The sequence below is a fragment of the Coffea arabica genome, chromosome 9c (assembly GCF_036785885.1).
Source record: "Coffea arabica cultivar ET-39 chromosome 9c, Coffea Arabica ET-39 HiFi, whole genome shotgun sequence".
NCBI classification, from domain to species: domain Eukaryota; kingdom Viridiplantae; phylum Streptophyta; class Magnoliopsida; order Gentianales; family Rubiaceae; genus Coffea; species Coffea arabica.
In genome coordinates, this window is record NC_092326.1 from 19,682,551 (window position 1) to 19,704,777 (window position 22,227).

The following is a 22,227-nucleotide window of genomic DNA, read 5'->3' on the forward strand; positions in this document are numbered from 1 at the left end:
TTTTCATGTGAGAGATTTTGCAAAATAGCCCACACTGGGGCAAAATTTTTTGTAATACATTTGAGGATGTCAAAACCAATCACGTTGCTCTTTTCAAATAAGGAATTTGAATGCATGTCATACTTTGGCAAGCCCCCTATGCAGGTATTCATAGTTGAAATCAACGAAAGAGCATTTGGTGATGTGGAAGGCCGATGCCGAAGAAAGAGAAGAAAGAAGGGAAAAGGGCCCTACACTTGGGGCAAATTATTTTTGAAAAGATTCTCTCAAAAAAAAAATCAGAAAATTTCAAAAGTCAAAAATCAAGTTCAAATTCTTGTTTCTTGGAAAATCAAATTTAATTGCTTGTTTCTTGGCAAATCAAATTCAATTTCTTGACCAATTGGATGGCAGGACTGGGTTTTATCCCACTGACCATTCGCAAAAGCACGTTGGGCCTGGATTTGGTGCCGCCAACTTCACAAGATCACGTTGGGCCTGGATTTTGTGCCGCCAACATTCACAATATCACGTTGGGCCTGGATTTGGTGCCGCCAACATCGCAAAGTTCACGTTGGGCCTGGATTTAGTGCCGCCAACTTCACAAAGTTCACATTGGGCCTGGATTTTGTGCCGCCAACATTCACAATATCACGTTGGGCCTGGATTTAGTGTCGCCAACATTCACAACATCACGTTGGGCCTGGACTTCGTGCCGCCAATTTCACAACATCCCGTTGGGCCTGGATTTCGTGCTGCCAACATTTCCTTGGGCAGGCTCGGGTTTAATCCCACTGACCAATTCATCACACTGGGGCAAATTATTTCGACAAATCTCTCTCAGTCAGGAAAAATAAAAAAAAATCATAAAATCATAAAAAAAATCAAAAAATCAAATCAAGTTCATCACGGCAGGCTCGAGTTTGATCCCACTGTCCGATTGTCAAAGCATTTTATTTTCATTGCTATTGGAGCTGGGTTTGTCCCGCCAGTAAGCATTTCATTCTCATTGCTATTGGAGCTGGGTTTGTCCCGCCAGCAAGCATTTCATTTACATTGCTATTGGAGCTGGTTTTGTCCCGCCAGTAAGCATTTTATTTTCATTGCTATTGGAGCTGGGTTTGTCCCGCCAGTAAGCATTTCATTTACATTGCTATTGGATTCATTGCTATTGGAGCTGGGTTTGTCCCGCCAGTAAGCATTTCATTTACATTGCTATTGGAGCTGGGTTTGTCCCGCCAGTAAGCATTTTATTTTCATTGCTATTGGAGCTGAGTTTGTCCCGTCAGTAAGCATTTCATTTTCATTGCTACTGGAGCTGGGTTTGTCCCGCCAGTAAGCATTTCATTTTCATTGCTACTGGACCTGGGTTTGTCCCGCCAGTAAGCATTTCATTCACATCGCTACTGGAGCGTGAGGTTAGTCCCGCCAGTGTGTATTTCATTTTCACAGCCACTGGAACGTGAGGTTAGTCCCGCCAGTGAGCATTTCATTTTCACAGCCACTGGAGCGTGAGGTTAGTCCCGCCAGTGAGCATTTCATTTTCATTGCCGCAAGCCGTGGGTCAGTCCCACTAGTATGCATTTCATTTTCCCCGCCGCTAGCCGTAGGTCAGTCCCACTAGCGTGCGTCCCTTGATTTTCGTTCTGTTCGGGTCAGTCCCGTTCAAATTCTTGTTCGGGTCAGTCCCGTTTTAAATTTCTGTTCGGGTCAATCCCGTTTTAAATTCTTGTTCGGGTCAGTCCCGTTTAAATTTCTGTTCGGGTCAGTCCATTTTAAATTCTGTTCGGGTCAGTCCCGTTTAAATTCCTGTTCGGGTCAGTCCCGTTTTAAATTTCTTGTTCGGGTCAGTCCCGTTTAAATTTCTGTTCGGGTCAGTCCCGTTTAAATTCTGTTCGGGTCAGTCCCGTTTAAATTCCTGTTCGGGTCAGTCCCGTTTAAATTCTGTTCGGGTCAGTCCCGTTTAAATTCTGTTCGGGTCAATCCCGTTTAATTTCTGTTCGGGTTAGTCCCGCTTAAATTTCTGTTCGGGTCAGTCCCGTCTAAATTCCTATTCGGGTCAGTCCCGTTTAAATTTCTGTCTCGGGTCAGTCCCGATTTTAAAATTTCCTGTTAGGGGTCAGTCCCCATCGTTTGAGTAATTCGCAGCCGAATAACGCAGGTAAGTATTTGGTGTCTACTTCTTTGTCTCAAGTTTTTCCAAAACTCAGACAAAGAGGGGCAAACTGTAGACACCAAATTTTTGACTTTATTTTTTTCATTATTAGTTTTATTGATATTTATTTTAGTTTGGTTTTACTAATCTCATTTTTAGACATTTTAGCATAAAATTTGTAAGGAAAAAAGAAAGAAGAAAAAAAAGAGAAAAAAGAAAAGAAAATTGTTCACAAAATATGTTTATTTCTTTTAAATTCAATCTTTTGGGCATTTTATTTATTCTTGTATTATTATAAAAAAAAGTAAAAGAGAAGCCGTAGCATGCAAGCTGCATTTTTTTCGCAGCTTGCAAGGGAGGGCTTGGTCAGCCCCTTGGCTGCAAATATGGAAGAAATGGTTGGGAGTTTAGGGTTGAGGTCCTATATAAATAGAAAACAGCAGCCGCAAGAGGAAGGGGGGAGGAACGGCAAAACAAAAAGGAAAAGACTGGGGTTTTAGGGCTGGAAGAAAGAGGAGAGAAAGTGACGGTTTAGAGGGAAGCAGAGAGGGAAGGACGGCTGGTGGAGAGAGAGGTTTTAGAAGAAAAAAGAACGCAGCTTTTGTGGCGGCCGGAAAGGAGATAAAGTGAGAGATTCAGGGAGGAAACCGGAAAAAAAAGAGGCACTTAGTGACGGCCGCGAGAGGAAAAAAAAGAACAAAGCAAGAGAGGGAGTGGGCTGAGCAGAGAAAAAGAAAACCAGGGTTTTCGGAGGAGAGAAAAAGGTAAGAGTGGAGAAGGCCGAGTAAGGTTTTCGGCTCAGATCAGGAGTGAAAGAAAGAAAAACAGAGAGCCAAGGAAAAGATAGCTTCGTCGTGGGGGGCGGCGAACGACAAGAAAAACAGAGAGGCTTACGACTGGAAAAAAACAGAGTAAAAATGGAGGGGTGGCGGACAGGAAGAAAAACATGAGGGGAAACCTAGGGTAACAGGGGGGTTTTTCTGGAGTTAAAAACAAAGACGGAAAAAACAAAGAAGAAAAACGCGAGAGAGAGTAGAAGGCAGAGGGGCGGCGATGGAAAAAAGAAGGAAAAACAGGGCTGAGGAAAGAAAGAAAGAACAGAGCCGCCCAATTCATTATACAATCTGATGGCCATCCAAGCCTTATCTTCCTCTTCATCGTCAAACTGCAACGTTGCCGTCAATCAAGACTGCAGCGACGATGACCGCCTATGTTCCAGACCACAAGGAGAGCCAGAGGGAGAGACAACCCATTTGGACGGCCTCCTGGCCCCAAATCCAAACGGGTACTTGAGAACAGAGTTGCGGATCAAGAGAACTTGGGCACACTGGAAGAGGTTTGGGCAACCTAAGTTCACGGTGGCCCCATGGTCGACAACTCCGAGCTCCCCTTCCGCTATTTTGCCGCAAGAGGATCATCCGCAATTTGTGCAGCTTGTGAATGATCCAGATTTTGGAGGTTTTCAATGGGAAAAGCGAAGAAAACAGGGGAGGTTTGCGACTGAGAAAAGTCGAGCAAAAAGGGAAAAACTAAAACCGCAGCTGCAAATGGAAACAGAGGAAAAGCTTCAACAAACTGAAGGGGGAATTTGGAAAGCTGGAGCCGTCGTCCCAGGAAAACGCCGCCATCGTCTTCCACCACATCCAGTGCCCGTCTGCCAATTTTCACCAAGAAAACACGGTAAGCCACTCCTTCCATCGAATTTCAATTTGCCTTTCAAGCACAAATGCTGAAAAATCCCAACCCCAAGCATGTTTCTTGTGAGTTTATTGTCGCAATTTTTCTTGTTGATTATCTACAATTTCGGGCATAAATGCTTTCTGGGTTCATTGGGTTGTATTTCTTGAGTTGCTAATGAAATTTTGGGGCGGATTCTAGAGTCAATTCAGCGAAATTTGCTGAAGTTCTTTCATGCCCATCCATTGCTTGTTAAATTGTCCGAGTGAAAGTTCTAATTGTTAGATGATTAGCCGGCATTTTTCCAAGTCCGTGAGCTCATTCCTTGCGTTTGAGAAATCTTGATGAATTGCTGTTTTGTTTTGTTTCTCTGTTTCTTGCTCCAATCCGAATCAGTGATAGGAGATGAATTTGTTTTTTGCATATTTTGGGTGGATTTCGTTGGTTTGGAATTGAAACAAGTTTCTGGTATTGCTGATCAATAACAACGGAAATGTTAACTGGTGATTGCTTCAGTTTCTCGGTAAAGAAGATGATAACATTCAAAAATCTTGATCAGGCCCTAAAAACTTTTAATTTCTTTCAATTGGGCACCTATTTTGTTGTGATTGAACCTCCCAAGTTTCCCCCTTATCTTGATATAGCCCAAAGGATTGAAAAGTTGAACTCATTTCTCCCTCTTAGATTTTAATCATTTTTTTTTCAATATTGTTTAAGTAGCCTTTTGGATTGATTAATTTTTTTATTTTAGTTCATAATTGTGGCTTAATTTTTTTTTTAATGTTATTGGGTTTAGTGTTATGATTTAGGATTTGGGTAATAATACTTGATTGGGTTTGTGCAAGTGAATTGGCTTCTTTTTATTTGGATTTTTGGCTTGGGCCTAGGGAATAAAAACCCACTCCTTTTGTTGGGTTTGCTTTGTTAAGAAATGAAGGCCAACCTACCTAAAGCCTCTGGGTTTTGCGATGGGCCTAGAGAGTCTTGGCCCAAACAAATAAAGAAAAGGGCCCAATGGCCTGTTAAGTCAAGTAGCCTGATGACACAATTTCATTCCAGTCCCCTGACTTTTGGATTTTTTACTGTGGCCCTAGATATTTCCATTCCTTTCGATTGAGTCCCTGGTTTAATTGCAAATAGGCCCCTAAACTTTATTTTTCTTTAATTTTGACCCCAAATCTTTGTTAATTTTTGCAATCAAGTCCTTTCTTCTTTTGACTGCTTAAATGTGGGTTGTTTATATGATTTAATTGATTCAATTTCACATTTCATTTTTATCTTTTGTGATTATTTCTTGATTAAAGTGATGCCTTGACTCATTTATTATTTTTGGAGGGTAAATAAGTGGCTTCACTCCATTAGAGCCCCAATTTAAGGGAGGTACACCCTAATCCCTTATTTCTTGCTTTATTTGGCTCTATGTGCCCTATGTGACTTCACATGTTTAATTGCATGCCTCTTGGATGTTTATTTATTTATTTCATTTATTTATTTATTTGCTTTATTAATTTTAGCTTTGTATATCTATCATTTGAAAGGCACTTGAATGCCAAATTTGTAATAGTTAGGTATTTATTTTTATTATTGTTATTTTTTTCCCCCTTAGATTGTAATAGGGCCTCCCCAAGTGTAATAGTTAGGGGTTCCTTCACTTCATTTGCCTTGCGTGATTTGCATGCCTATGTGTAATGTATTACTTGCTTTAATTAGGTTCTTGCATCTAGTCGAGCATGCTAAGTGTTATGTGTTATGTGTTTATAGGTGATTGACATGTCTACTCGCTTTCCATAGCAATGAATGAATGTGATGGATGAATGTACGTTTCCACTAGTCCAACGCTAGTAGGAATTCATAGATGGGCTAGTCCAACGCTAGACCCTTAGGGATTTCTCTCGTGAGTCCATACTTGCATGTTTCACTTCATTTCATGCATTTTTCGTAGTTTTTATCATTTGGCATGCTCCTCAAACCCCTTTTCCCCTTATTTTAGGTTTTTGCATCTCATGCTAGTAATAGGGTACATTTGCTTGAAGAGTCCCCTTTCGATAAGGGAAACGAGCGAGTGTGGCTACAAAATAGCCTTAGCACGCTAGTTCTCCTTTCTAATCAAAGGGAAAATTAAAGTCACAAAGTTAGGACTCCCCGTTCCCGTCTTGATGCATTCCTATAGGATTCATGCATTTTACTCATTCGCTATCACATACACTTCTACTTTATATTCTAACCCTTTTTCCACATTCTCACTTCACACTACTTTTGGACGTTTTCACTTAACTACTCACACTTTATACCATGTCACTCGCACACATGCACTTTATGTTCATATCATCATTCTTTACTCACTTTACCTTGTAAATACATTTGCACACCTCCACTTACATCCTATTATTTTTATTACTTTTCTCATTTCACACAAACTCACATTTTCACGTGGCATGCATTCATTTCACTCATTTTTACGTCATTTAGGATTAGGTGTGACCTCTCCAAAGGATCATTATTGGGCTTCACAATTAATGTGATTGGCACCACTCAACCTTGGAAGAGAAATTTCCCCCATGTCCCCCTAGGTCTAGGTTTTTGCATTCATATAGTCATATCCAACACGCGATACATACCTTGGGTAGAAAAATTAGGAATCGTGAGGCTAAGTCACGCAACTAGCTTTGGCTAGGGTAAGGGAGTGCCTTAGGCTTTGCCTTTGCCTTCTCCCTTACCAAACGTGACCCCCGATCCCTTTCTTTGGTTACGTAGACCTAAAAATTTTCAAAAAGGGTTTGTTTTCTTTTTCATTCAAAAAACAAAAATCATTTTTGGGTGACTTGGTACACCCTAACTCTATACCAAGTGGCGACTCCATTTTTTATACATAAAACCCTTTTGAACTTTACTTGACCAAAACCGTCGCATTTTACAATCCCACGGTCTTTGCTTTCACTTCTACACACGTTCACACACACTACACTCACTCTCACACACATTATCAAAAAGTGGGGCGCGACAGGGGACCCTCAAGCAAATGTACCCTAAAACTAGCATGAAGATGCAAAAGTCTAAAATGAAGGGGAAAAGGTGGAGGGGCATGCCAAATGCCAGAAAAAAACTAAGAAAAATGCATGAAATGTAGTGAAACATGCAAGTATGAACTAGCGAGGGAAATCCCTAAGGGTCTAGCGTTGGACTAGCCCATATCTATGAATCCCTACTAGCGTTGGACTAGTGGAAAACGAGACCATGAGCCACAACTAGCGTTGGACTAGTGTGGTGACGTGCATTCATCCATCATATTCATCTACGACCATAGAAAGCAAGTAGACATGCAAATCATCTTTAAACACGTAGCACATAAAACTTAGCATGCTCGACTAAATGCAAGAGTCTAATAAAGCAAATTAATACATAGCAACTAAGCATGCAAGACACATAAGGCAATTAAGGCCCTAACTATTACATTTTGGGGGGGGGGAAGGCCTACTACAATCTAAAAGGGAAAATAGAAGGAATAAAGCAATTAAATCCCTAACTATTACAAATTTGGGCATCCAAGTGCCTTTCAAATGATCAAAATTAGACTAAAAGGAATATACAAAGCCAATAAAGCAAGTGAATAAATAAATGAAATGAATAATAAAAAAAAACATGCAAGAGGCATACAATCAAACATGTAAAGTCACATAGGGCACGTAGAGTCAACATGGTAGGAAATAAGGGATTAGGGTGTACCTTCCTTAAATTGGGGCCCCAATGGAGTGAAACCACTTATTTACCCTCCAAAAAATAATAAATGAGTCAAGGCATCACTTTAATCAAGAAATAATCACAAAAGATAAAAATGAAATGTGAAATTGAATCAATTAAATCATGTAGACAACCCACATTTAAGAAGTCAAAAGAAGAAAGGATGTGATTGCAAAAATTAACAAAGCTTTGGGGTCAAAATTAAAGAAAAATAAAGTTTAGGGGCCTATTTGCAATTAAGTTAGGGACCCAATTGAAAGAAGTTGAAAATGTCCAGGGCCACAGTACAATTAAGGAGAAATTCAGGGACTGATTTGCAAAATCATTTTCTGATTTTCTTAACGGACCAAACCATTGGGCTATTTTATTTATTTACTTGGGCCAAGACCTTCCCCAGCCCAATCGAAACCCAAGAAAACAGATGGGCTAGCCTGATTGTTTTTTAATCCAAAATTTGCCAACCAAACTGATGGGCCTTGACTTTATAACCCAAACCAAAACCCCAAAAGAATATAAACCAAATCCACATTGACAAACCCAACCAAATATAATTACCCAAAAGCTTAAACTATAATACTAAACCCAACAACATAAACAAATCAACAAAAATATTAAACCACAACTGTGAACTAAATTCCAGAATTAATCTATCCAAAAAGTCAAGGAAAATACGCAAACAGAGGATTAAGCTTAAAAGGGTGAAATTAGTTCGATTTTTCCAGATTTTGGGCCACGGTGAATTTGGGGAAGCTTGAGGGGTTCAAATGCAACAAGAGCAGGGACCTAATTGAAGGACTTATGAAGGTGTTGGAGGCAAAATTATGAAGTCCTAAAATTCTGGGGTTAAATCATAATGGAAAGGGAAATTGAGGGATTGGAATCATGAATTTAATCAAGTAATTTTCTTCTCCAAATTGGCTCAACGTTCGCTGCTATTTCAGCTCCCTCTTCGGTTAACAGCACCAGAAATTGGTTTCAAATCACATCATTCCCAACAAAACATTGAAACTCATAACACTTCCTCTTATCACATCAATTCGGATTCAAGCATAAGGAAATATAAAAAAAAAACAAAGAAACAGAAAAGGTACAAACGGACCAAAACTATCTTTTCCCATGAAAAAATTGGTTATTAAGTTCGGATGAGCAACTGAGCAAACTGAATGTTCATTTTCCTTCACACGTTAAATTGCAGATGAATCGTCTTTCAAATAGAACTTTCAATTAGGCACTTAATCGAACAGCTACTGGGCATTACAAACTCAGCAATTTCTCTGCTCAAATGGTGCAATGATCAGCCCAAAAATCATCAGAAACAACAAGTAATTCAACCCAATCGACACACAAAGCATGTATATTCTGAAATCCATGAACAATCAACAAGAAAATAGCACTGAACAAAGGCACGGTAGCCATGTTTTCTGAAAATTTCCAAAGAGCCTGCGCTTTAGGGAAAACTGAAATGCAAATGAAAAGGATGACTTACGGCATCTGCAAGCGGCAGTGCTGGATTCAGACGAGGTGGTGGTGGCTTCCGGTGGTGGCAATGGCCGACGGAGGGAGCGAATGACTCGGAGAATTGGAAATCTTCGCTGCTGTTGCTGCTCAAGTCATCCACGAAAGAAGAGCAGGTGGAGAAGGGGTTTATGCCTCCTGGTGGCTGCGCTGGAGTTGGGAAGTGCTGCGCGGAGCTCGGAGGTGACGAAAGGAAGAGCCCTGGCGGAGGGAGAAAGAGAGGTGGTTGACGAAGGGACGGATGGCAGGGGTGGCGATGGGGGTTGGAATTGGGGGACGCCGTTGGCTGGGTGTTGTTGGTCATCTTCTCCCCTTTTCCTTTTCAGATTTTCCCTTTTTTTTTCATCCGCCGCTCCTCTGTTTCTTTTTCTTTGCCTTCTGACCGAAGCTTCCTTCTCTGTTTTTTTCATTCTGTCCGTCTGTGGCTCCTAGCCCAGCTAAAGCCCCAAAACTTCCCCAGCTTTCCCCCTGCGTTTTTTCTCTTCTCGCCCGCAATTCTCCTTATCTGCGGCTTCCCCTCCAATCTCACACAGAAACTCAGCCCTCTCTCTCGCTCTCTCTTTCACTCTTTCTCAGCCCTCATTTCTTTTCCTTCGCTATCGCCTTTCACTCTTTGCTGTTCTTTCATCCGCCGCCCCCCTATTCTCTCAGATTTCCCCGCTTGCTCAAAAACCAAGCTCTCTTCCTCTCGGCCTTTTCTTTTTCCTTCCGCCGCCAAGAGGTTCCTCTGGCTGTCCGCTATTGTTTTTTCTTTTTTTCTACCTGCTGAAGCTCCCTTTGTTTTCCTCTCTCGCGGCCCTTTTCAGCCGTCACTCTAATCCTTCCCTTTTTTAGATTTTTCTTGTTCCCTTTCTTCCTATAGCTGGCCACCCCCCATTTATTCATCCGTATCCCCCTTTTCTTTTTTAGCCGAGCCCTTTTTAATGCCTTCCCCAAAAACTAACCCTAAAATGAATGGTCAAGATCTTATCCTCAAAATAGGTTCATGTGTCTTGTTTTTGTCCTTTGATTGATTTTTGACTTTTCCCCTTTTTTTTTATGCTAAAATGTCTAAAAATGAGATTAGTAAAACCAAACTAAAATAAATATCAATAAAACTAATAATGAAAAATAAAGTTAAAAATTTGGTGTCTACAAAAGCAATACAAAGAGATAAAGCAATAAAAGGAAAAGAGGGGTTAGATCTCTCCCCTTGTGAATAGTATCCCTAATAGGGTAAGGCAGACTCTACCCTAGGTAAATTATTATGGATGCATGAGGTATTGGCTCACTAATGCATCAAGACTCGATAGGTTTAAGGTCCCCGAGCCTTCAGACTTGAAACCAAAGGTCATCGATCCCAAGATTCTTTGTCGGTGGCTTGAGTGATTTCCCAGATATTGCTACGCACACATCGTGTCACGGTTACATGTCTAAGTGTGTGAGAACCCGTACTTTTCCCATTTTCTAGGGTTTTATTTATTTAATGGTTTGTTTTCTGCATTTTTTTTAGTAGGAAAATTTTCTAGATATTTTTAATGAGCAGATATAGTTTCAGATGATTTTTCTAGTATTGGATAGTTTTTGAAAAATTAAGAATATATAACGGACGTGGGACCCGCTAGTGCGAAAAGTTCGGAAAAATTCGGCCAAGGAGGTTAAGTTCCGGATACTGAGTGAAATTTATCGGGTGTCAAGAGATAAGTAGAGGTTGAGATGTGATTGATGTGAGAGGGACTTAAAGGATAGAGATGCTTTAAATGAAGTGACAAGTGTCACCTTAAGAGTGGTTGTAACTTATGACAACTATTCACCTTTTTGACTTATTTGACCAATTGATTAAATATCTCAAAAATTACCACAAAAATCACCATTTCTTACCTCCATTGTGGCCGGCCACCTTTGCAAGGAAGAAAGAAAAACTCTTCAAAGTTTGGCATCCATCTAGTGCAAATCATCCAAAGCAATCACTTAGACTTGTTTCTACTCCATAAAATCTCTTCTTTAGGTGTTAGTAAGTGGTTTGGTGAAGTGTTTTGGGAAGCTAAGAGGACAAGCAACTCTTCCTCTCTTGTTTACTAGGTGAGTGGTGATTGAACTTTCTCCTTCACTTAATGAAGTTTAATTAGTGCCTAGTGGTAGTTAAAGTGATGAATTTTGTGGTTTATTTCTTGGTTTGAGATGAATTGATGAAGTTTTCAATTTATTGATGAATTTTCTGGTTTAATATGAATGTGATGTTGTGGCTATCCTTGATGATGGGAACTGATGTTTAATGACTCTAGTAGAATGTAGTTTGTGAACCTGTTATTGTGGTTATGGTTTAGTATCTCGCATATTTGACCTGGTTGTGCTAGGAATTGGACTGAGTGATCTTCTACATTATTGTAGCCCTGTTCCTTAGCTTTCAGCTGGCTTTGGAATTTCTGGATTTGGACTTGTAGAACCTGAGTTATGATGTTTCCGCTAGAATGCGTTTTGGTGAATCTGTTATACATTTTTGATGTAGTATATTGCATTTTTGACCTGTTTGCACTCAAAACTGGGTTGAGTGACCTTCTTTGATGTTGTAGCCCTGTCTTTTAGCTTTGAGATTGTGGGTCTTGCACCCTCATCCGATAATCGTAGTGAAATTGGTACCATTACCGCAAAATGAGGACAAAAACTGTTTTTTCAGGGCCAAAGCTAGTTACATTTCCGAAATTTCTGGTTTCCTTTAATGCTTGTATATGCTTATGAAACCCTATTGGGGTTGTGATTGGCATTGCTTTATGACTCGTTATCGAGTCTCATTGTACTTGTTTGCGTGTTCTAGGGCATGACGGTGGTTCACGATGTACTTTTGACGACGGTGCATGAAACATCACCTACTTGATTGGTGAGTGTACTACTCACATGAATGTTTACAATGTGGCTTTGATATATGTGATTGTGATGTCGTGAAGGCTTACTTGGCCATTGGAATTGGTTAAGGTGAGGGTGTACTTGACCGTCCTCACCCCTTTTGATACTGTTAATGACTGTTTACCATTTCACTGTAATACTGAACTTGATATATGAGTTATTGAATTCCATTTCATGGAAACCTGATTTGGTGTCGTTTGGACGAATATCCAACGGCCTTACTGTATTACTGAGCTCAACCCCGTTGGTAGTCAATTGAATCGAGCCGGCGAGGGCTTGGTCGTGAAAATTGACATGCCACGGGGACTGTACTGGGGAATCTTGTAGTAATGAGACTCTTGATTCCGGTAAACTCGAGTATTACCAAAAGCTACTGATTGGAGTGCGGGCCCGGTTGGGGTATGTTGGGTGGAAGGAATGGAAGTGAAGTGAGGTCTACGGTTGGTACTCTTAAACATTGACGGAGGGTCAATGAGGTTCGATCAAGAATGTAAGCGTGGAAAGGGGCTCTTGAGAGTCGTCCGTATCCTTTTACCGATTTGTTTTATTCCTTAATTGTGTACTTGAAATGAAAGGTTATGCTATATGCTCTTCGTTGCTTATGTGGTAGTAACTCATTGAGCTTTAGCTCACTCCGTTCCATTTGTTTTCCTTACAGGAAAATGACTATTTTGGGAAAGGTTGTGCTAGTTGGTTGTCAAGTTGAACTCATGTAAATGTATATTTTGAATAGCTCCTTGAGGGTGAAAACCCTAAGTGTTTTGTTTCAACCAATGGTTGGTTTGTAATTGGCTAATTGCACATGTATGAACTTGTTGGATATTTTGGTATGCCGCTTTCGCTTGTAAATATTAAATTTCGATGTATATATGTTGGATTGATGTTTGGTTGAATTCCGGATTCTGACGTGGCCGGTACTGTTCATCATCGGCTTCGATTTTCATTTTTTTTATTTTATTTTGTCATTTTGACTTGTTTGCGCCCGTTGGTGTGTTCCGGAACGTATTAGATCGACGTAAACTGATCCGTTAGTCCTGGCGAGAGCTGGGCAGGCAGTCCGCTAACCCCTTTGGTTCGCCTTAGGGGAAGGTGGGGCTGTTACAAGTGGTATCAGAGCCACTTCGCGTGGTCTCTGCGCGGAGTGAGACTTGGCCAAGTGGTGTTGTGGTCCTAATTTCATGAATATGTCTAAGTGCTCGTTTGAGCATAAGTTATGAACCGGGCATGTGATAAGTGTACGAATCATTATCATGGGACTCGAGGAAGCTAGGTATGTATGTCGGGTAGGAATCTTTAATAAGGATGGTTTACTCTTGGGACCGGCCGGCTCGAGTTGTGAATTATCTTAGATGGGATTCTTGCGCCCGGATACGAAAGATATGAGGGCCTGGGTTAGAAAGGATTTGGTGAACTAGAAAGGCCATTCCTCGGTGGATCGTTTATGTTTGTACTTGACTTAACTGGCTGTATATATGTGTGTGGCTTAATTTTGACCGGCTTGTATATATATGTTTTGATCTTGTTTGGTGTGAGAACCCGTAAAAACCCTAATCTTTTCCGAGGGTTTTATTTCCTTTAATAGCATGTTTTCTGCATTTCCTGGCTTAAGAAATTTTCCTGAGGAATTTTTATGAGTAATTATAGTTTTTAGATGATTTTTCTAGCCTTGGAGAGTTTTTGGAAAATTAAGAATATATAATGGACGTGGGACCCACTAGTGCGAAAAGTTCGGAAAAATTCGGCCAATAAGGTTAAGTTTCGGATACTGTGTAAAATTTATCGGGTGTTAAGAGATAAGTAGAGGATGTGAAGTGATTGATGTGAGAGGAAAAGAAGAGATAGGAATGCATTTATGGAAGTGACAAGTGTCACATAGCCATTGGTTGGATTTGGTGAACACTATTCATGCTTTTGGACTTTTGACCACATTGAGTAAATATCTCCAAAAATCACCAAAATTCACCATTTTCTTTCTCCTTGGTGGCCGGCTCTCCTAAGCTCAAGAAGGAAGGAAAACTCTTCAAGTTTTAGCTACCAATTAGTGCAAATCACCCAAAATATTTGCTTGATTGTGTTTCTACTCCATAAAATCCTTCCACTTGGTGCTAGTGAGTGCTTTAGTGAAGCTTTTTGGAAGAGTTAAGGTGTCCAACATCAATACCTCTCTTGGTTACTAGGTGAGTGGTGTGTGAATTCCCTCTTACACTTAATGAAGCTTAAGTTATGCTTAGTAGTGGCTAAAGTGATGATATTTGTGGTTTATTTCTTGGTTTGAAGTGATTCGGTGAAGTTTTTATTTTTTTGAGGAATTTTCTGGTTTAATATGAATGTGATGTTGTGGTCATCTATGATGGTTGATAATGAGGGGTAATGACTCTAGTAGGTGTGAATTAGTGATAATTGCAACCAATTTTGGGTTTGGATTGAAATGAGAAAAGTTAGGGTTTCGTAACCCCCTTTTCTGTCCGGTTTTGGATCATAGGGTTAGAGGCCGAATTGGCTTTTTCTCAAAGCATGAAAGTTGTAGGTATTGATGAGTTTGAGGTGCCTGTAAAATTTCAGGTCATTTGGAGTAGTGTAGTGTGAGATATGTCGATTTTACTGTTGCTGTTCTGGGTTGATCAGGATGGTAGAACTGCACTTGTATTTGGCTATTTTGACTGGAATTGCTTTGGATTTGGAAGTTGGTGTCTTCTGATGAAATGTAGCTGGATGTCTTAGCTAGCATATTCCTTTGGAATCAATGCATTTGGACCTGTATAGACTGAGTTGTACGAATTACAGCATATTGTGATTTGTAAACCTGCAATTACGGTTCTGGTTTGGTATTCTGCATTTTTGACCTAGTTGTGCTAGGATTTGGACTGAGTGGCCTTCTACATTGTTGTAGCCCTGTCTTTTAGCTTCGAGATGGTTGGTTTTACACCCTCATCCGATAAGCGTACCGCATTTTGTGCCATTACCGCATTAGGAGGCCAAAACTGTTTTTGTTGTTGGGTCAAATGAGTTACATTTCCTGATTTTCTGGTTTGCTATAATGCTTGTATTTGTTTGCAAAACCCTATTGGGGTTGTGATTGGCATTGCTTTATGACTCGTTATCGAGTCTCATTGTACTTGCTTACGTGTTCTAGGGCGTGACGGTGGTTCACGACATTCTCCTGACGGAAGTGCATGAAATAGCACTTAATTGATTTGTGAGTATACTACTCACTTGAATGTTACAATGTGGCTTTGCTATATGTGATTTTGATGCCTTGAAGGCTTATTTGGCTATTGGAATTGATTGAGGTGAGGGTGTACTTGACCGCCCTCACCCCTTGTGATACCGTTAATGACTGTTTACCGCTTCACTGATATACTGCACTTGCTATATGAGATATTGAATTCACTTCATGAAAGACTGATTTGGTGTCGTTTGGACGAGTATCCAACGGCCTTACTGTACTACTGAGCTCAACCCCGTTGGTAGTCAATTGAATCGAGCCGGTGAGGGCTTGGTCGTGAAAATTGACAAGCCACGGGGACTGTACTGGGGAATCTTGTAGTAATGAGACTCTCGATTCCGATAAACTCGAGTATTACCAAAAGTTACTGATTGGAGTGCGGGCCCGGTTGGGGTATGTTGGGTGGAAGGAATGGAGTGAAGTGAGGTCTACGGTTTGGTACTCTTAACGTTGACGGAGGGTCAATGAGGTTGGATCAAGACTGTAAGCGTGGAAATGGGCTCTTGAGAGCCATCCGTATCCTTTTACCGACTTGTTTTAATTCTTAATTGTGTACTCGAAATGAAAGATTATGCTTATATGATCTTTATTGCTCATGTGGTAGTAACTCACTGGGCTTAAGCTCATTCCGTTCCATTTGTTTTCCTTACAGGAAAATGATCACTTTTAGAAAGGTTGTATTAGCAAGTTGAGCCCATGTAAATGTATCTTTTGGATAGCACTTCGAATGAAACCCTAATGTGTATTGGGTTCACTTTCTTTTCATTGGCAAACCGAACATGTATATTCGTAATGAATGGTTTTTGATATGCCGCTTTGGCTTGAAAATGTTACATTTCAATGTGTGTATGTTTGGTTGATAGTTGGTTGAATTTCGGATCAACTCGTATTTCAAACGGCAAAAGAAAAATTTTGGCTACTCTCGGCCTAGTATCTGGATTCTGACGTGGCCGGTACTGTTCATCATCGGCTTCGATTTTTTTGTTTTTTTTATTTGTGATTTTGACTTGTTTACGCGCGTGGGTATGTTCCGGAACGTATTAGATCGACGTGAACTAATCCGTAGTCCTGGCGAGAGCTGGGCAGGCAGTCCGCTAACCCCTTTGGTTCGTCTTAGGGGAAAGTGGGGCTGTTACAAGTGGTATCAGACCCACTTCGCGTGGTCTTTGCGCGGAGTGAGACTGGGCCAAGTGGTGTTGTGGTCCTAATTTCATGAATATGTCTAAGTGCTCGTTTGAGCGTAAGTTATGAATCGGGCATGTGATAAATGTACGAATCATTATCATGGGACTCGAGGAAGCTAGGTATGTATGTCGGGTAGGAATCTTTAAAAAGGATGGTTTACTCTTGGGACCGGCCGGCTCGAGATGTGAATTATCTTACACGAGATTCTTGCGCCTGGATATGAAAGATATGAGGGCCTAGGTTAGAAAGGATTTGATGAACTAGAAAGGCGATTCTATGGAACTTCATGTGGTTTGTTCGGGTGTGGTTAAGCGTGATCGACCTTGATTAAGATATAAATATTTGGACGAAACCCTAGAAAGGGAAAGCTTTTCGTGAGTTCTTTTGTACTTGTGACCTAGGTGTCTATAGTACTTTTGGAGGACCCTTTTGTTTCATGGAATGACTTCGTATGTACTTGACTGACTGTTCCGTATAATTGCTTAACCTGGTTATGTGATCTATGTATACGTGTTATGTGTTTAAATGCTCTTCGCGGTAATTGTTTGAGTTACTTATTCTTGTTTCATTGTTCCTGTCTGGTGCTACGGTAAGGAGGGTTAGGTGCCCTTTAACAGTATATTTATTTGGTGACCTAGATTGACTTAGATTGATGGAAGGCACTCGGAATGGTCGAGGTCGTGGACGCAGAACTAGACAACCCACACCGGTTAGGGGTACGGGGGAAACCTCTACTGGACCCAATCTGGAACCGCAAGTAAACCCTAATGTGCAAATAGCTGCTGCTATGCAGCAAATGACAAACTTACTAGCACAAGTAGTGCAACAGCAGGGCCAAAACCCAAACCCTAACCCTGGAAACCCTGGTAACCATATTGAGAACGAAGACAGAGCTCTCGAACGATTCCAAAAGTTCGCTCCGCCAAAGTTTGTTGGGGGACCCGACCCAGACGTTGCCGAAAGATGGCTTGAAAAGATGGTGGATATATTTGCAGCCTTACACTACCCTGACGAACGGCAGGTGACTTTTGCCGTGTTTCAGCTTGAGGGGGCAGCCCGTTCCTGGTGGAACGTAATTCGGCAGAAGTGGGAACGAGAACAGACACCTAGGACTTGGGTGAACTTCATCATAGAGTTCAATGCGAAGTTTTTCCCTCCTCTAGTTCAGGAGAGAAAGGAAGACGAGTTCATTCGACTCCGCCAAGGAGCTCAAACTGTGGCGGAATATGAGAGCCAATTCACCCGCCTATCCAAATTTGCGCCCGAACTCATCATGACCGAGCAACGAAGAATACGGCGATTTGTCCAGGGCCTCAACGTAGAAATCCAGAAGGACCTCGCGGCAGCCCAAATTAACGCCTTCAGCGAAGCAGTGGAAAAGGCACAACGAGTAGAGAATGCTAGGCTCCAGGTGAAAAACTTTCAGGCGAAAAAGAGAGGATTTTCTGGAAACAGTTCGGGACAGGAGGATGAAAGTACCCCTCCCAAGTTTGGACGAGGAACGGGAGTAGTAAGGATGCCGGGAGTGTCACAAGAGAGCCCGTCAAGAGGAGGCTCGATTTCTGTAGCACGCGGACCCTGCGGGTATTGCGGAAAATTAAACCACTCGGAGGACAATTGCTGGAGGAAAGGAGGAAAATGCTTGCTCTGTGGGAGTGCCGAACATCAAATTGCTAACTGTCCAGCTCGCCTGCGCGAGCGGCAAGGGACTCTGCCACCAACTACGACCAACCCTGCCCAGCCGAAGGGGGACAAGGATGGATCGAAAGTGTCCTCTCGGGTGTACTCCTTAGAACAACATCAAGTCTTTGACCCCTTAGAGGACGTGGAAGGTATTAATTTACTGAACCTGGCCAATGAAGGGGTACCGATCTGTTAGCTAAGTATAGTGCTCAATTTAATCCCGGAGTAATCAATGATAAGGAATTTCGAGGACGAAATTCTTTTAAGGGGGAGAGAGTGTGAGAACCCGTAAAAACCCTAATCTTTTTCGAGGGTTTTATTTCCTTTAATAGCATGTTTTCTGCATTTCCTGGCTTAGGAAATTTTCCTGAGGAATTTTTATGAGTAATTATAGTTTTTAGATGATTTTTCTAGCCTTGGAGAGTTTTTGGAAAATTAAGAATATATAATGGACGTGGGACCCACTAGTGCGAAAAGTTCGGAGGATGTGAAGAGATAAGTAGAGGATGTGAAGTGATTGATGTGAGAGGAAAAGAAGAGATAGGAATGCATTTATGGAAGTGACAAGTGTCACATAGCCATTGGTTGGACTTGGTGAACACTATTCATGCTTTTTGACTTTTGACCACATTGAGTAAATATCTCCAAAAATCACCAAAATTCACCATTTTCTTTCTCCTTGGTGGCCGGCTCTCCTAAGCTCAAGAAGGAAGGAAAACTCTTCAAGTTTTAGCTACCAATTAGTGCAAATCACCCAAAATATTTGCTTGATTGTGTTTCTACTCCATAAAATCCTTCCTATTGGTGCTAGTGAGTGCTTTAGTGAAGCTTTTTGGAAGAGTTAAGGTGTCCAACATCAATACCTCTCTTGGTTACTAGGTGAGTGGTGTGTGAATTCCCTCTTACACTTAATGAAGCTTAAGTTATGCTTAGTAGTGGCTAAAGTGCTGATATTTGTGGTTTATTTCTTGGTTTGAAGTGATTCGGTGGAGTTTTTATTTTTTTGAGGAATTTTCTGGTTTAATATGAATGTGATGTTGTGGTCATCTATGATGGTTGATAATGAGGGGTAATGACTCTAGTAGGTGTGAATTAGTGATAATTGCAACCAATTTTGGGTTTGGATTGAAATGAGAAAAGTTAGGGTTTCATAACCCCCTTTTCTGTCCGGTTTTGGATCATAGGGTTAGAGGCCGAATTGGCTTTTTCTCAAAGCATGAAAGTTGTAGGTATTGATGAGTTTGAGGTGCCTGTAAAATTTCAGGTCATTTGGAGTAGTGTAGTGTGAGATATGTCGATTTTACTGTTGCTGTTCTGGGTTGATCAGGATGGCAGAACTGCACTTGTATTTGGCTATTTTGACTGGAATTGCTTTGGATTTGGAAGTTGGTGTCTTCTGATGAAATGTAGCTGGATGTCTTAGCTAGCATATTCCTTTGGAATCAATGCATTTGGACCTGTATAGACTGAGTTGTACGAATTACAGCATAGTGTGATTTGTAAACCTGCAATTACGGTTCTGGTTTGGTATTCTGCATTTTTGACCTAGTTGTGCTAGGATTTGGACTGAGTGGCCTTCTACATTGTTGTAGCCCTGTCTTTTAGCTTCGAGATGGTTGGTTTTACACCCTCATCCGATAAGCGTAGCGCATTTTGTGCCATTACCGCATTAGGAGGCCAAAACTGTTTTTGTTGTTGGGTCAAATGAGTTACATTTCCTGATTTTCTGGTTTGCTATAATGCTTGTATATGTTTGCAAAACCCTATTGGGGTTGTGATTGGCATTGCTTTATGACTCGTTATCGAGTCTCATTGTACTTGCTTACGTGTTCTAGGGCGTGACGGTGGTTCACGACATTCTCCTGACGGAAGTGCATGAAATAGCACTTAATTGATTTGTGAGTATACTACTCACTTGAATGTTACAATGTGGCTTTGCTATATGTGATTTTGATGCCTTGAAGGCTTATTTGGCTATTGGAATTGATTGAGGTGAGGGTGTACTTGACCGCCCTCACCCCTTGTGATACCGTTAATGACTGTTTACCGCTTCACTGATATACTGCACTTGCTATATGAGATATTGAATTCACTTCATGAAAGACTGATTTGGTGTCGTTTGGACGAGTATCCAACGGCCTTACTGTACTACTGAGCTCAACCCCGTTGGTAGTCAATTGAATCGAGCCGGTGAGGTCTTGGTCGTGAAAATTGACAAGCCACGGGGACTGTGCTGGGGAATCTTGTTGTAATGAGACTCTCGATTCCGATAAACTCGAGTATTACCAAAAGTTACTGATTGGAGTGCGGGCCCGGTTGGGGTATGTTGGGTGGAAGGAATGGAGTGAAGTGAGGTCTACGGTTTGGTACTCTTAACATTGACGGAGGGTCAATGAGGTTGGATCAAGACTGTAAGCGTGGAAATGGGCTCTTGAGAGCCATCCGTATCCTTTTACCGACTTGTTTTAATTCTTAATTGTGTACTCGAAATGAAAGATTATGCTTATATGATCTTTATTGCTCATGTGGTAGTAACTCACTGGGCTTAAGCTCATTCCGTTCCATTTGTTTTCCTTACAGGAAAATGATCACTTTTAGAAAGGTTGTATTAGCAAGTTGAGCCCATGTAAATGTATCTTTTGGATAGCTCTTCGAATGAAACCCTAATGTGTATTGGGTTCACTTTCTTTTGATTGGCAAACCGAACATGTATATTCGTAATGAATGGTTTTTGATATGCCGCTTTGGCTTGAAAATGTTACATTTCAATGTGTGTATGTTTGGTTGATAGTTGGTTGAATTTCGGATCAACTCGTATTTCAAACGGCAAAAGAAAAATTTTGGCTACTCTCGGCCTAGTATCTGGATTCTGACGTGGCCGGTACTGTTCATCATCGGCTTCGATTTTTTTGTTTTTTTTATTTGTGATTTTGACTTGTTTACGCGCGTGGGTATGTTCCGGAACGTATTAGATCGACGTGAACTAATCCGTAGTCCTGGCGAGAGCTGGGCAGGCAGTCCGCTAACCCCTTTGGTTCGTCTTAGGGGAAAGTGGGGCTGTTACAAGTGGTATCAGACCCACTTCGCGTGGTCTTTGCGCGGAGTGAGACTGGGCCAAGTGGTGTTGTGGTCCTAATTTCATGAATATGTTTAAGTGCTCGTTTGAGCGTAAGTTATGAATCGGGCATGTGATAAATGTACGAATCATTATCATGGGACTCGAGGAAGCTAGGTATGTATGTCGGGTAGGAATCTTTAAAAAGGATGGTTTACTCTTGGGACCGGCCGGCTCGAAATGTGAATTATCTTACACGAGATTCTTGCGCCTGGATATGAAAGATATGAGGGCCTAGGTTAGAAAGGATTTGATGAACTAGAAAGGCGATTCTTTGGAACTTCATGTGGTTTGTTCGGGTGTGCTTAAGCGTGATCGACCTTGATTAAGATATAAATATTTGGACGAAACCCTAGAAAGGGAAAAGCTTTTCGTGAGTTCTTTTGTACTTGTGACCTAGGTGTCTATAGTACTTTTGGAGGACCCTTTTGTTTCATGGAATGACTTCGTATGTACTTGACTGACTGTTCCGTATGATTGCTTAACCTGGTTATGTGATCTATGTATACGTGTTATGTGTTTAAATGCTCTTCGCGGTAATTGTTTGAGTTACTTATTCTTGTTTCATTGTTCCTGTCTGGTGCTACGGTAAGGAGGGTTAGGTGCCCTTTAACAGTATATTTATTTGATGACCTAGATTGACTTAGATTGATGGAAGGCACTCGGAATGGTCGAGGTCGTGGACGCAGAACTAGACAACCCACACCGGTTAGGGGTACGGGGGAAACCTCTACTGGACCCAATCTGGAACCGCAAGTAAACCCTAATGTGCAAATAGCTGCTGCTATGCAGCAAATGACAAACTTACTAGCACAATTAGTGCAACAGCAGGGCCAAAACCCAAACCCTGGAAACCCTGGTAACCATATTGAGAACGAAGACAGAGCTCTCGAACGATTCCAAAAGTTCGCTCCGCCAAAGTTTGTTGGGGGACCCGACCCAGACGTTGCCGAAAGATGGCTTGAAAAGATGATGGATATATTTGCAGCCTTACACTACCCTGACGAACGGCAGGTGACTTTTGCCGTGTTTCAGCTTGAGGGGGCAGCCCGTTCCTGGTGGAACGTAATT